The 13,793-nt window shown below is 41.4% G+C and overlaps 1 protein-coding gene across 2 annotated transcripts in view; it reads right to left on the reverse strand.

Annotated features, from left to right (window-relative positions):
* Window positions 1-13,567, reverse strand: part of TBL1XR1 (TBL1X/Y related 1) — a 179,150-nt gene extending 165,583 nt beyond the window's left edge. Inside the window, exon 1 of one of the 2 annotated variants that reach the window (XM_081235653.1) lies at window positions 13,123-13,567. The gene's annotated coding sequence lies outside the window, so the exon portion shown is untranslated. Of the gene's footprint in view, window positions 1-12,314; window positions 12,385-13,122 lie in introns of those variants that run through there. The other variant, XM_081235654.1, reaches the window with a different exon arrangement.
* Window positions 13,568-13,793: the final 226 nt, after the last annotated feature.

A 13,793-nucleotide genomic window follows, 5' to 3' on the forward strand; every position in this document is an offset into this window, starting at 1 on the left:
CAGCGTGCCAGGAATTGGACCAGATGCTGAGGATAGAGATGGGTGAAATGCAACTGTCCTCAAGGAAGGCCCTGCCTATTGAGACGGAGTCAACAAATAACAATCAAGTAGAGGTCTGTGCTAGAAACAGATGACCAGTGGACATAGGATGTTAATTTAAAGATGTCGTAGAAAGATGCTTAATATTCAATCAAATCGTGTAACTTCAGGCAGCCAATATGTTAAGATATGTATGTTAGTTCCTAAATAGTACAAAACAACTATCCAAATTTCTTTCCTAATGAGATATAAGAAACTTAGTATGATGGTTATTCCTTTGTTAATAATTACTGCTCTTTATGAAAGACATCCAAGGTTCTTAATCAAGAGCTGTTTGCAAATTACCCCTCCAATAAAAGTCATTTATATTCAAATTTATTAGCAACCAAATTCCTTATCCTTTGTACATATACTTTACAAAATCTGGGGCATTAGAACTTCAGAATCCTAACAGAGCCTCAGAATACTACCTAAAGACATTAGCACCAATAAATGTAACTTACCTATACTCTATCATTCAGAATAATACTTTGTTTTTAATTTTGAGTGCTAATTCTAAATCCATAAAGACCACACTCCTCTGAACCAGTCTTTTCTAAATCCAGTGAATAATGAAATCATTATTACCTGTAAAATAACAGAATCAGTTTACAAGTTTATAGAAGCATGTTTATAAATAAAAGAGTATAGAAAATGAATGTGTACCACATATTAAAATAAGCATAATTTCCTGAAAACTTACTTCAGTATTTTTACACATATACATACCCTGTGTTATGTAATATGTATTTCTTAGTGAAAGTACAATTCAAAATTTTCAGAATGTGTATTTGCAATGGTCATCCAAGCAGTGTCCACTGAGAGCCAGAACAGTGCTGGATCTCCCAGAAACTGCAGAAAAGGAAGAGCGATTCCATTCCAAAAAGCAAAAAGACTTTTCTTTTTTTTAAAGGTAATATCTTTTTTTTCTTGAAACATCAAGATGTGACCAAATTCAACACAAAACATCACTGTAAAACAACATATGTATCAGAGACACAGCAAAGCTCCATAGTACACAGTACAATTTTGAATTTTAGAGTAAGCAACAAAAGCTCAGTCATCAAATGCAGTTGTAGCTCTCTGAATTGGGAATGTTAACCATCCCATTCTCTGCAGTTGCCACAGAAAGCCATGATAGTTTGCAGGAGCAGTGTCACTTTTCTGCCTCTCTCCTCAGCTGTTGCTGCTGCAGCTAACAAAAGCACCAAGTACTAGCATTTATTGAGTACTTCCTATGTGCTGGCCCTATGACAACTGCCTTACATGCATTCACATTTCAATCCTCACAACTGCTCTACAGAGAAAAATTCCCATTTGTCAGAGTGGAAACCAACTGGAGTGGTTACACAATTTCCCAAAGCCATACAACTGATAAGCTGGGGGGACAGGATTCAAATTAGGTATGCCTGGCTCCAGAGGCTGAGCTCTTTGCCACAGTAACACCCTACAGGAAGACTTTACTGCCAAAGGTCAGACACAGACCCTACTTAGCCCTCTAATCACTGAAGAAAGAGGCACTGCCCTCAGGAAAGGCTAGCGTCAGGTCTGTGCAGCAGAATTGGAAGCACGGAAACAGGCGCTCTCTCTCCCAGAGGTTGTTCTAGCTTAAGTTGAAAACTTAAGTTACAAGTGACACAATTACAAGTGACACCAATTGCAACCCAAAATGGAATCAAAATCTAATATATGTCTCCTTGAAGTCAGTAACACATACATCCAAATTCACAAGTCATGTTAGGATGCATGCAATTATCAGAATCTACAGTTCCACGAATCCCATTATACCAAAGACTACCATAATTATTGAAATTAACTACTAAACTATGAGAACCCCCATTTTCACCCAATTTCCAAACCCTTGGCAAAACACCACTTTTGAAATCAGGCAATACCTATTTACTTCTGAACAACCAACATCACTTTTTAAAGTTTGCATCGAGTTAATTTCTAATTATCAACCTTGGACAGAACTCGAAAATCATCAGTTCACTATCACTAAATAATTCCACTGGTCTGATGACCCACTCATGACACAGTAACAACACATTTTAATCATATTCAGTGGTTCTAATTCTGCCAACAAATCTGAGAAATAAAAATAAGTGTTTGCAAAAACATACACAGTGCCAGCTCTTTAAGAACTGGCTGGAAAGCAGGGGAGAAATTTACATAGTTTTCTCTCTTCTTTTGACTATCCAAATCAAAAGAACTAGAAAGATTAAGAATTCTTAATGATTGTTCTTTCACAATCATTACTTTTTTTGAAATGGTAATACTAACATAGTAAGATTCAAACAGTTCCAAAGATTATACGGGAAAATAAATTTTTCCCACATCTGGCCACAGGATCTCCCCACCTCAACCCCACCCCCCAAACCACTGTTACTGGTCTCCTGTGTATCTTCCTGGAGTCACCTTGAACACATAAACACACCTAAACATACACACACACTCCATCCCGTGTGTCCTCCTTTCCATTCCTCCCCCTCTTTTTGCGCTAAAATGACAGAAGACTATATAAGATCTTCTGCCTCCATTTTTTTCATTTAAATGTACCTTTGAGAAGATCCTATAAATACTAACAAGAAAGTCATAAACATCAAATCTAAACAAAACCTGTAAAGAAACAATTCACACAAAACATCTTTCACCAGATGTTAAAACTGGTGACCTCTGCTGGCAGGACATATGGAAGTCCAAGGGCTAAGAAGTAATCCCCTTGAGGGTCTATGAGTTTTTGCACAAGAATAAAAAAATATTTCCCTGATACAGAAACAGACTTCACTCCTAACCCCAGTCTAGGATCTCACAAATGTATATTGCTTACTAAGGAAAACAGAAAGGTGATTTAAGGAAAATCCATCACTTTAGTGGGTGAAAAAATTTTAAGTACATAGGGGTATTACATTTTAAAATAAAGATGCCCCAAAAAACTGCTATGACTACAAACAGCATCTAAAAATTCACACGTATGATAAATTTTATCCCATAAAAGAATTAAATGGAAAAAGAAAAAATATTAAGGAAATTCTATTAAATATTAAGGAAATTCATTATCTATTCCCATTACCTTACTTCAGAAACCCAAAGCAGATGACCCAATTGCCTTACACTGTCAGTTAATGACATCTGATAGCCACAAAACAGAAATAGAACAAAATTAGTATGCAGTCTACCCAATTAGCCCTTTTAAATTAAGGGGAAAGCATAAAACACTTCTTCCTAACCCATAAGCTGTGTTCTATTAACAGTTGAAGGTAACCACCAAAATATGCTATTAACTAAACTTTTCTGACTAGGTGTTTGCTCACGCTAATGTCAAGTAGTTCCTGACTATTATTCTATAAGGTGTAGATTTTCAGGCCTTAAAAACGCCAAGAAAATTTAGAACTCTCTCTCCAAAAAAAAAAAAAAAAATCACAAAATTAAATGACAAAAATCTCAGAATTTTAATACAGGAACTGACTGTATAAGTACTGGTAGAATGAAAGAGCAAACTTTAAGTAGCATTTCATCTGATCCTCTTACACATTTCTAGAAGCTAAATGACTTACCCATGTAACTATGGCTTTGAAAAACATGGCAAAAATTCATTTCCTTAATACTGAATTCACATTAAAATGCTAGTCACCATTCAAGTAGATAAGCAGTAAGAACAAAAACACAAACATCCACTTAACAATCAAGTCGTTGCCCACTCACCTATGGTCAACTAATCTATGACAAAAGAGGCAAGGATATACAATGGAGAAAAGACAGTCTCTTCAATAAGTGGTGCTGGGAGAACTGGACAGCTAAAAAGGATGAAATTAGAACACTCCCTAACACCATACACAAAAATAAACTCAAAATGGATTACAGACCTAAATGTAAGACCAGACTCTTTAAAACTCTTAGAGAAAAACATAGGAAGAACGCTCTTGGACGTAAATCACAGCAAAATCTCTTTTGATCCACTTCCTAGAGTAATGGAAATAAAAACAAAAATAAACACATGGGACCTAATGAAACTTAAAAGTTTTTGCACAGCAAAGGAAACTACAAACAAGACAAAAAGACAACCCTCAGAATGGGAGAAAATATTTGCAAACGAATCAACGGACAAAGGGTTAATCTCCAAAATATATAAACAGCTCATGCAGCTCAATATTAAAAAACCAAACAACCCAATCCAAAACTGGGCAGAAGACCTAAATAGACATTTCTTCCAAGAAGACATACAGATGGCCAAGAGGCGCATGAAAAGCTGCTCAACATCACTAATTATTAGAGAAATACAAATCAAAACTACAATGAGGTATCACCTCACACCACTTAGAATGGGCATCATCAGAAAATCTACAAACAACAAATGCTGGAGAAGGTGTGGAGAAAAGGGAACCCTCTTGCACTGTTGGTGGGAATGTAAATTGATACAGCCATCATGGAGAACAGTATAAAGGTTCCTTAAGAAACTAAAAATAGAATTACCATATGACCCAGCAATCCCACTACTGGGCATATACCCAGAGAAAACCACAATTCAAAAAGACACATGTGCCCCAATGTTCACTGCAGCACTATTTACAATAGCCAGGTCATGGAAGCAACCTAAATGCCCATCGACAGAGAAATGGATAAAGAAGATGTGGTACATATGTACAATGGATTATTACTCAGCCATAAAAAGGAACGAAATTGGGTCATTTGTAGAGACGTGGATGGATCTAGAGACTGTCATAGAGTGAAGTAAGTCAGGAAGAGAAAAATATCATATATTAACGCATATATGTGGAATCTAGAAAAATGGTACAGATGAACCAGTTTGCAGGGCAGAAATTGAGACACAGATGCAGAGAACAAATGTATGAACACCAAGGGGGGAAAGTGGCGGGGGGTGGGGGTGCGGGTGTGATGAATTGGGAGATTGGGATTGACGTGTACACCCTGATGTGTACAAAATGGATAACTAATAAGAACCTGCTGTATAAAAAAATAAAATTCAAAAAAAAAACCCAATCAAGTCGCTGATCACCTAGTTATGATGCCTATCATTCAGTATGCTAAAAAAGACACAATGCGGGAGGGAGGGAGGGAGGGAGGGAAGAGAGGAAAGCACTGGTACCAACTTTGATCTCAGACAAAATAAAGATACCAAGATGTAAGTTGATATCTAGTTCTTAGAAAGTAAAAATTCTTCACTCTGTTTAAGTAGTTAAAAATTTAAAACATCTCCTTTGTTTAAAAAAAATGTTTGAGAGTCCAGAGTACAATTTCACATAAAGAAGAAGATAAAAAAGACACCAAATGACCATCTCTGACCCTTGGCCCCCATGTTTTCTGTATTTTAAATTCTACCTCCTTAAAGAAACTTCCAATAGATAAAAGGAAAACAGGTGGCAAACTTCCCAGTTTAAACATTCAATACTTATGCTTCCTCATTCATTCCTCAAACTGTTCATTTCGCATAAATATCTTACTTAATCTGGACACTCTTTATGCTTACTGAAATTTAATTTTTGATCTTTCAGCATGACCCTTATAGTTTGATTGTATTATTTCTGAGTTATGAATCTAAGCTCTCAAAAAGCAGGGTAACATCCAACTCATTTTGTTTGACACTGAAACCCTCATATTTTAAACTCTAAATATTAAAAATTTCAGAAGGACATAATACCAAAATAGCTGCCTTTAGAATAAATTACCAAGGTTGTTTGGCACATCTTTACCACAGAAAACTATTAAAGAGGGACTTCCCTGGTGGTCCAGTGGTTAAGACTCCCCACTTCCACTGCAGGTGGCACAGGTTCAATCCCTGCTCAGGGAACTAAGATCCCCCGTGCCACGTGCCCCCCCCCAAAAAAAAACAAACTATTGAAGAGAGATGGTTACAACAGCATTCTTCTGGTAGAGTAAACCCAGTGACACTATATGATAGATACATGTTAATACATTCATAGTAATGGCTCAAATGGGACGCCAATGTGGTCAGAATGCTGTCACACATATTCAGAGCTAAAAACATTATCTTATTTAGACATACTACTAAGAAAATAACAAGCAAAAAAAGCCTGAAGATTAAAAAAATAAAATTCAAAATCTTAAGTTTCATAACAACTAACACAAATATAACCAGATAAAGCCAACTTAGTGAAACATGATTCCCAACTAGACTAGGTTTTTCACCAGGACTGTGGCTACTATTCCAGGATTAAGAGGATAAAACTATCCATTTCCATTTCACTCTAAAAGTTGACTAGACATTTTTCCCCTTCCTTGTCAACACTGCCAACATGAAAATTCAAATTAATGGTTAAATGTGCCTATAGTACAACTAAACTTTGAAGGTCTAACTCAAAAAGAAGCTTCTGCCACATCAACAAGAGTGAAACAGGACTGCCACTGTTCTTATTTTAACATGGGCCCTTGTAGAAGCAATCCATTTTATTACGAAGATAGTATAATACAAAACTCAAGAGTTTTGCTACGTACTATAAGGAAAGTGGCCCTTTCCTTCAAGAAATGTAACATTTGGTTGAGGCGATGTGACACATACTCACAAAACAATAAATAATTATGGAGTTTGTGATACTCATTAAATGCGATGAAATCTCAAAGAAATATCCTGAGTCAGGACGGCCAGAAAAAACTTCACGAAAGTGGGACTGAAACTAAGCTATTAAAAGGATAAAGGGAAGGAAAAGCATGCACAAAGGCAGAGGAGTAATGAGTATGCCAAAACTGCAGTATTTGATAGGCAGGCAAGAATCTCAGGTGGAGAAGAGTGGGAAATACAGCTGCATAGGTTAGAATGGAGCCTTAAAAGCCAGACTTGAAGCATATGAAATACATCCAGTTGGCAAAGGGAAGCCATTATGGGTTCTTCAGCAGGCGAACTGACGTCATGAAACCAATATTTAAATAAATTACACTGTTGGTGATTAGAGAAGATAGAATGGAGAAGAAGATATCGAGCAACCTACTTGAAAAGTAATGCAATAACCCAGAAACCTAAAACCATTCATTCATTTTCTCCTTCACTCACTGAGAAAACAGACTGCTAGTTAAGAACACTGGCCTAGGGACCTCCCTGGCGGTCCAGTGGTTAACAATCCTCCTTCCAATGCACGGCACGTGGGTTCGATCCCTGGTCGGGGAACTAAGATCCCACATGCCGAGGGGCAACTAAGCCCTCATGCGTGCATGCACGCGCTCTAGAGCCTGCGCGTGCCACAAGTAGAGAGAAGCCTGTGCGCCGCAACAGAAGAGCCCGCATGCCACAAATAAGACCCAATGCAGTCAAATAAAAATTTAAATAAATAAGAACACTGGCCTAGAAGCCAGACACACTGGACCTAAACCCCTCTCTGCAGCCCTTAGTACCTGAGACTTGGTCTCCACGCTGTTAGTAACCAGGATACCAGTCGCTTAGATTGTCACAAGTACCTGTCAAAGCAAACTTCGTAATCCTGACACACAGAACTCTAGTAGTCGTTAACATTACTGCTGAATTAAAAACGATAAAAAATGGGAAGGGAAATAAGACAAGATTCAAAGATATTTCAGAGGAACACAGCTCCAAGCAGAACTGTCTTGACAGCAGCTGAAAATGTAGAACAAGAACACAGATGAAGGGTTGAGGCTGGAGAAAACAATAACCTACTTAAAAAGTAATCACTCCAATTTTAAAAAGCAGATCCTAGGTACTGCCAGATCCAGCCTCGAACAACAAAATCACTTTTTATTTAAAAAGAGTTAGAAAGGGCTTCCCTGGTGGCCCAGTGGTTGAGAGTCTGCCTGCAGGGGACACAGGTTCGTGCCCCAGTCCAGGAAGATCCCACATGCCGCGGAGCAGCCAGGCCCGTGAGCCATGGCCGCTGAGCCTGCGCGTCCGGAGCCTGTGCTCCGCAACGGGAGAGGCCACAACAGTGAGAGACCCGCGTACCGCAAAAAAAAAAAAAAAAAAAAGAGTTAGAAAATGTTTCAAATGCTGCAAACAGATTTAAAAAGTCCAAGCCCAAGTGACAGAAGAACGGCAACAAAGACACACAAAAGACCCACCACTACCTACACCAACCATGGAACTTGGTATTGTTTCCACTTAGTGTTAAAATCCAACCTAGGGCTTTCCTGGTGGCGCAGTGGTTAAGAATCCGCCTGCCAATGCTGGGGACACGGGTTCGAGCCCTGGTCCGGGAAGATCCCACATGCCGCAGAGCAACTAAGCCCGTCAGCCACAACTACTGAGCCAACATGCCACAACTACTGAAGCCTGCGTGCTTAGAGCCCATGCTCCGCAACAAGACAAGCCACTATGATGAGAAACCCACACACCACAACGAAGAGTTACCCCCGCTCTCCACAACTAGAGAAAGCCCACACGCAGCAACGAAGACCCAATGCAGCCAAAAATAAATAAATTTTTTAAATAAAATGAAATAAAACCCAACCTAATTCTTCAAGTAAGCCTTAAATCACAACTTCAGGAGTAAATAAATTTTGCCAAGCTTATTTCGACTATTTTGCCCAATAATTCAGGAAACAAAACTGCCAAATACTTTCTATGACATTATGCCCCTACTTAAAAAACAAGCAAATAAAATGTAATACAAAGAAACAAACTTCAAATCCAAACCCATTATCATCCTCAACAACTTACATTTTCATGATGCTTGTTTGTCAGCTACTGTTCTCAGCAACTTACACATACGGTTTTCATTATAGTTTGATTTACAGCATTGTGCTAATAATTTCTGCTGTACAGCAAGTGACTCAGTTATACATATATATATTCTTTTTATATATATTTTTTTCCATTATGGTTTACCCCCAGGGGATTGGCTATAGTTCCCTGTGCTATACATTAGGACCTTGCTGTTTACTCATTCTAAATGTAATAGTTTGCATCTACCAACCCCAAACTCCCAGTCCATCCCTCTCCCTCTCCCGCACCACCTTGGCAACCACAAGTGTGTTCTCCATGCCTGTGAGTCTCTTTGTTTTGTAGATAGGTTCATTTGTACTGCATTTCAGATTCCACACATAAGTGATATCATATGGTACTTGTCTTTTTCTTTGACTTACTTCACTTAGTATGATAATCTCCAGCTGCATCACACACACAACTCTCTTAATCCTCTCAACTCTTTGAAGTTGACCGTCCCATTACACAGAGGAGAAAACTGAGACATAGCGGAGTTACTCCCCCAAGGTGACATAATTAGTAAGGGATGGTGCCTGAGTTTGAAGCTGGGCAGTTCATCTTGAGAACCCCTGACAGAATCAGTATGCTGCACAAAAAGACTTCTATGATTTTTCTTACACAAGTTTTCAGAAATACATGATTCTCTTATTTGCTTTTCCTTCTTAATTAATTGTAGGTATGGAACCACATTTCCTTATTTCTGCTGGCAGTATGTGGAGAGGCTACGTCACCGCTGTGAATCTAAAGGTAGGAAATACAGCAGTTGACAAGAAGATGGCATCTTATTAAACAGTTCTAGAGAGTTAAGCCAATGGTATTTGAGCCCTATGAATTTCATTTATCCATGCAATCACTTGACCCAGTTAGTAGAGATCCCAGCTCCCAAGTACATAATTATAAACTTGATTGGAAACACTAGTTTTTGCAAGGATATCTAAAGACTGACGAAACAGCTGAAACTTTGGCACAGCTACAGTCATCTAGAAAGAACACGGACTAGGGCTCAGACAGACCGAGGTTTAAATCCTAGTGCATCATTTGATCCTTTTGTGGCCCTGAACAAGTGAATTAACTTATCTTGACCTTGCTGTTTTATCATCCACAAAAAGAGCCCAATACTACCCACCTCAGGGTTAGCCTGGGATATAAATGACGTAGAAAGCACCTCACACCTTTCCTATAGTATAGCCCAAGCAGAGTCCCTTTCCTTGGACTCCTGCAAACAGGGCAGTTAACTGTACTTAGGGAGTCCAATCCCAGAGGAGGTGAACAGCAAACTTCTCCAGCATAAGCTCTCTCACACAGGTTTTTTTTTTAATTCAAGTATCTATTGGTGATAGAGCAGGAGATCCCACCATGGGGTCTCCAAACCAGCCTATACTCTTACCAATTCTTTACTACACAGCCCTGGGGTCCTAGCCCTTCTGTACTATGGGGATGTATAATGTCTCAATGTTAGCTGCTTTCTCTTTTTGCATGTCAATGACTTATACTATAAACATCATTTGAAATGAGTCAAATTCCATGTACTAGAAAAATACAAAGTCCCAAACAGTGCCAATATTTCTGCCACTCTCTCTCCCCGACTTACTACTATTCACATTCTTCTCCACTCTTTTTATACAAATAACACAGAAAATGAACAAACCCAACAAATTATTTCTTCATCAAAATGTGTCAAGTCAGAAATTGTTTGTAGTAGTAACTGCTGTAGTATATTGGAGAAGAACTCCTTTATTAGCTACTCATTTGACAAGGTCGTACTTATGTTTCATTGTTATATATGAACAGATGTATTCGTTCAACAGGTTGTCATTTAAAAGGTCCATTAGTCACATCTCTATTTATCAGTAACCCCTATGTTTATAGTAAGCTCCTGCCCTTTCTGCATATTAGCTTGAAACTCTCCCAGTACAAAGGAAGCAGTTACTTCTCGTTCTTGATAGGCATGTATCATGGTAATCATGATAAATCTTATGGTGTGAACACCAGGTAACAAAGATTCCTAAACACGCGTAAAAACGTATTAAAATATTTGCCTCTTTGAAGCAACCAGTGAAAAAATACAACCTTCACAAAGGGCCATTCCATTTACCACGGGTATCTCCCATGTTAATAACCAAAGCTGGTACACGTTGAAATAAAAACATCTTAGAAACTGATGGTGAGCTCTGCAACAATTTTTATGCCATTAACAAGTACCTTAATTAAGTTCCTTAACAGTAAGAAAAACTTTCTCCACATACATATTGTTTTCATCCCCTATACAGTTTAGTATTTTGCCCTCTAGGTCTGATTATAACAACTCAAGTGACAAAAAATAGTAGTTACTTATAGACTTAATGGTTGTGATTACATATATCACATGGTGCATAACAGCAGAACTGGGAGAAAAAATTCATATTCCAAAGAAGCAGGAAAACCTCGATTTAAGAGCAAAAAGTATAAACACGAATCACTCGCCTAACCACTTTCAGGCATATTTTCTTTCTGCTGTTCCTCCTCCACAGGTAAACGCTAACTATTTCTAGAACGCACTCAAGGATAATTTCTGAGGCTTGCTTGCCATGAATTCCCATGATACAACTCAGCACACACACTGTTTTCATGGAGACAAAGGTGCCCTATTTCCCTAGACTACAAACTTATTAAAATGGTGAGAACATACAGTTCCAGGAAGTCAAGATTACTAAAATACACCAATGCAGCATGGGTCTTATTTAACAAAAAATGAAAATAAACCACACTGGGAAAACCAAAAAGTCACTCACTCTATCTTCAACGTGTAACCAGGATATTTATTACAATTTTTTTTAAGGTAAGTAGATGAAAACACCACCAGGGCCTTACATTATCCAACCTGATAAAGAAGTCTTTAGGGAAAAAAAAGGGGGGGGAAAGAGAAACGATTACTTAATTATATGGGGGAGGGAGAATCAAACCATTCAGACTAAAAATAACCCACATTTCACCCACCAAATTTTATTAACAAGCTTGTTGAGATCAGCATAAGGGTCTTGTTTAGAAAACAAGAAAGCCAAAAGTCAACTTCCCTCTGTCAACTATAATCACATAAGTACTAAAACTCTTCACCTTGGTGCCCACAGAGTCCACGGTTTTAAGTAAACTCCAGACAATGAGGGAAAAACCTAGTTTTTAACTAGGTTCCAACACTTTTATCATTTGTAATCACCAAATTATTTTTGAGAATATTATTAGATAACCTAACAATGGGAGCGTCTTTTAAGAGCCACTACAACCCAAATTTTACATGAAACACACCATTTTCACAACCTAAATTTATTTTCGGTTGCAACTGCAAAGTGCTGCCTGTTCCAGCAAATTAGGAACTTCCAAAAATACTGAACACGCTAACACACGCATGTCTTCCCTCGAGCTGCCATTTCAGATTAATATTTCACTTATAAAAGTCTGCTTCTGTTCAAAAAATGACATCGGTTGCAAAGAGGAAGTTACCGATAAACCACTCTCACAACGTGGCCTTTACACTGTCAGAAAATAATGTGACTCTGAGCCACCCAAAACTTACCAGGAAGCTGGCAATAACTTTGCCAATTCTACACTTCTGAACCCAACTTCAAAGAGGCTCTATCAAATACCTCCTCAAGACGATAAAAAGCACTAAGTTACAAATAAACACGTCCCGGAGCGCGGCCGCGCGCCCCTCCCCCGCCCGCGCCCCCGCCCCCGCCCGGGACGCGCGGCCCCAACAGCCGCCCGCAGCCCCAGCACGCCGGCCAGGGTCGCCGCGCCGGGCCCGGGGCCGCGCCGCGGGAGGGGAGCGGATTTCCATTGCTGCCTGAGGTTTAACAAAATAACGTGCACCGAAGAGATCCCTCTCCCCTGCTAAAAATAGGCTATAAAGGAGTCGGCCTCATGATGGCTCCTTGATTCAATTTGCTGCAAATTCTTTCCTGAAAGCCTCCCGCACATACATACACACATACACACACACACACACACACACACACACACACACAATGGGGGTGTAAATGCACGAAGGGTGGAAGGGGGGAGAAGGCCGAGGTGCACATTTTCGGGGACAACAACATAATAAGGGTGAGGATCCCCCGGGACCAGGAAAGGGTAGGGGGTGGGCAGGCACGTGAGCATTTCAAAGAAGCCTGAGAGCAAAAAGGGGGGATGGGGCACCCTAAATGCCTTCCCTCCCCTCCCCCGCCAAACCCCCAGCTCCCCGAAGGGCCAAGTTGAAAAATGCATGTTCCACTTGCGCCCATCCCCCCCCGGCGGCCCGGCGCCCCCCGGCCGCCTCCGCCCGCGCCCCCCGCCCGGGCCCGCGGCCGCCCCCACCCCGGGGTCCGGCCCCCGGCGCTTACCTGGAAACCGTGGCCTCCGACGCCGCTCCCCCCTCCCGGGAATGGAGACACAAGGAAATTCCCCTCCTCGCCGCCGCCGCCACCTCCAACCACCCCCAAAATAACCCCTCCGGGGGGTGAGAGGCAATTATAACCCCGGCGAGCGGAGGGCGCGGGGGATGGGCGCCGGGCGGGCGGGGGCGGGGAGCGCGGCGCGGGTCCCCAGGTGGCGAGCGGAGGTGCTCCCGCCGCGGGGGGAGGGGCGGGGGCGCACGCGGCCGGCGGCGGGGGGAGGCGGCGCGCGGGGGAAGGGCGCGAGCGGGGAGAGGAATTGAGGCAGAAGGTAAAAGCTGTTACTAAGGGAAAGAGCCAAACGGTTCGGAGCAGCCAACGGCTCAGACACTCAACACTGGGGAGAGAGGAATGGGGACCAGCCAGGCACAAATGAGCTCGCGAGGCCCGCGGCGGCGGCGGCGGCGGCGGCCGCGCAGCAAAACAAACCCAAGCGGCCTGCGCCGGGCGGGCGGGTGCGAAGGGGGAGGGGCCGGCGGGGGAGGGGCGCCGCGGACGCGGGGAGGAGGTGGCGGCGGCGCGGCGGGGGGATGGGGGGGCACTGCCGGCCCCGCTCCTCTCCCTCCCGCCCGCCGCGGCGGCTCTGGGGGCTGGGTGGGCGCGGCGCAGGCTTTTAAAAA

This window comes from Mesoplodon bidens, assembly GCF_964165515.1.
Source record: "Mesoplodon bidens genome assembly, chromosome: 5".
Lineage (NCBI taxonomy): Eukaryota > Metazoa > Chordata > Mammalia > Artiodactyla > Ziphiidae > Mesoplodon > Mesoplodon bidens.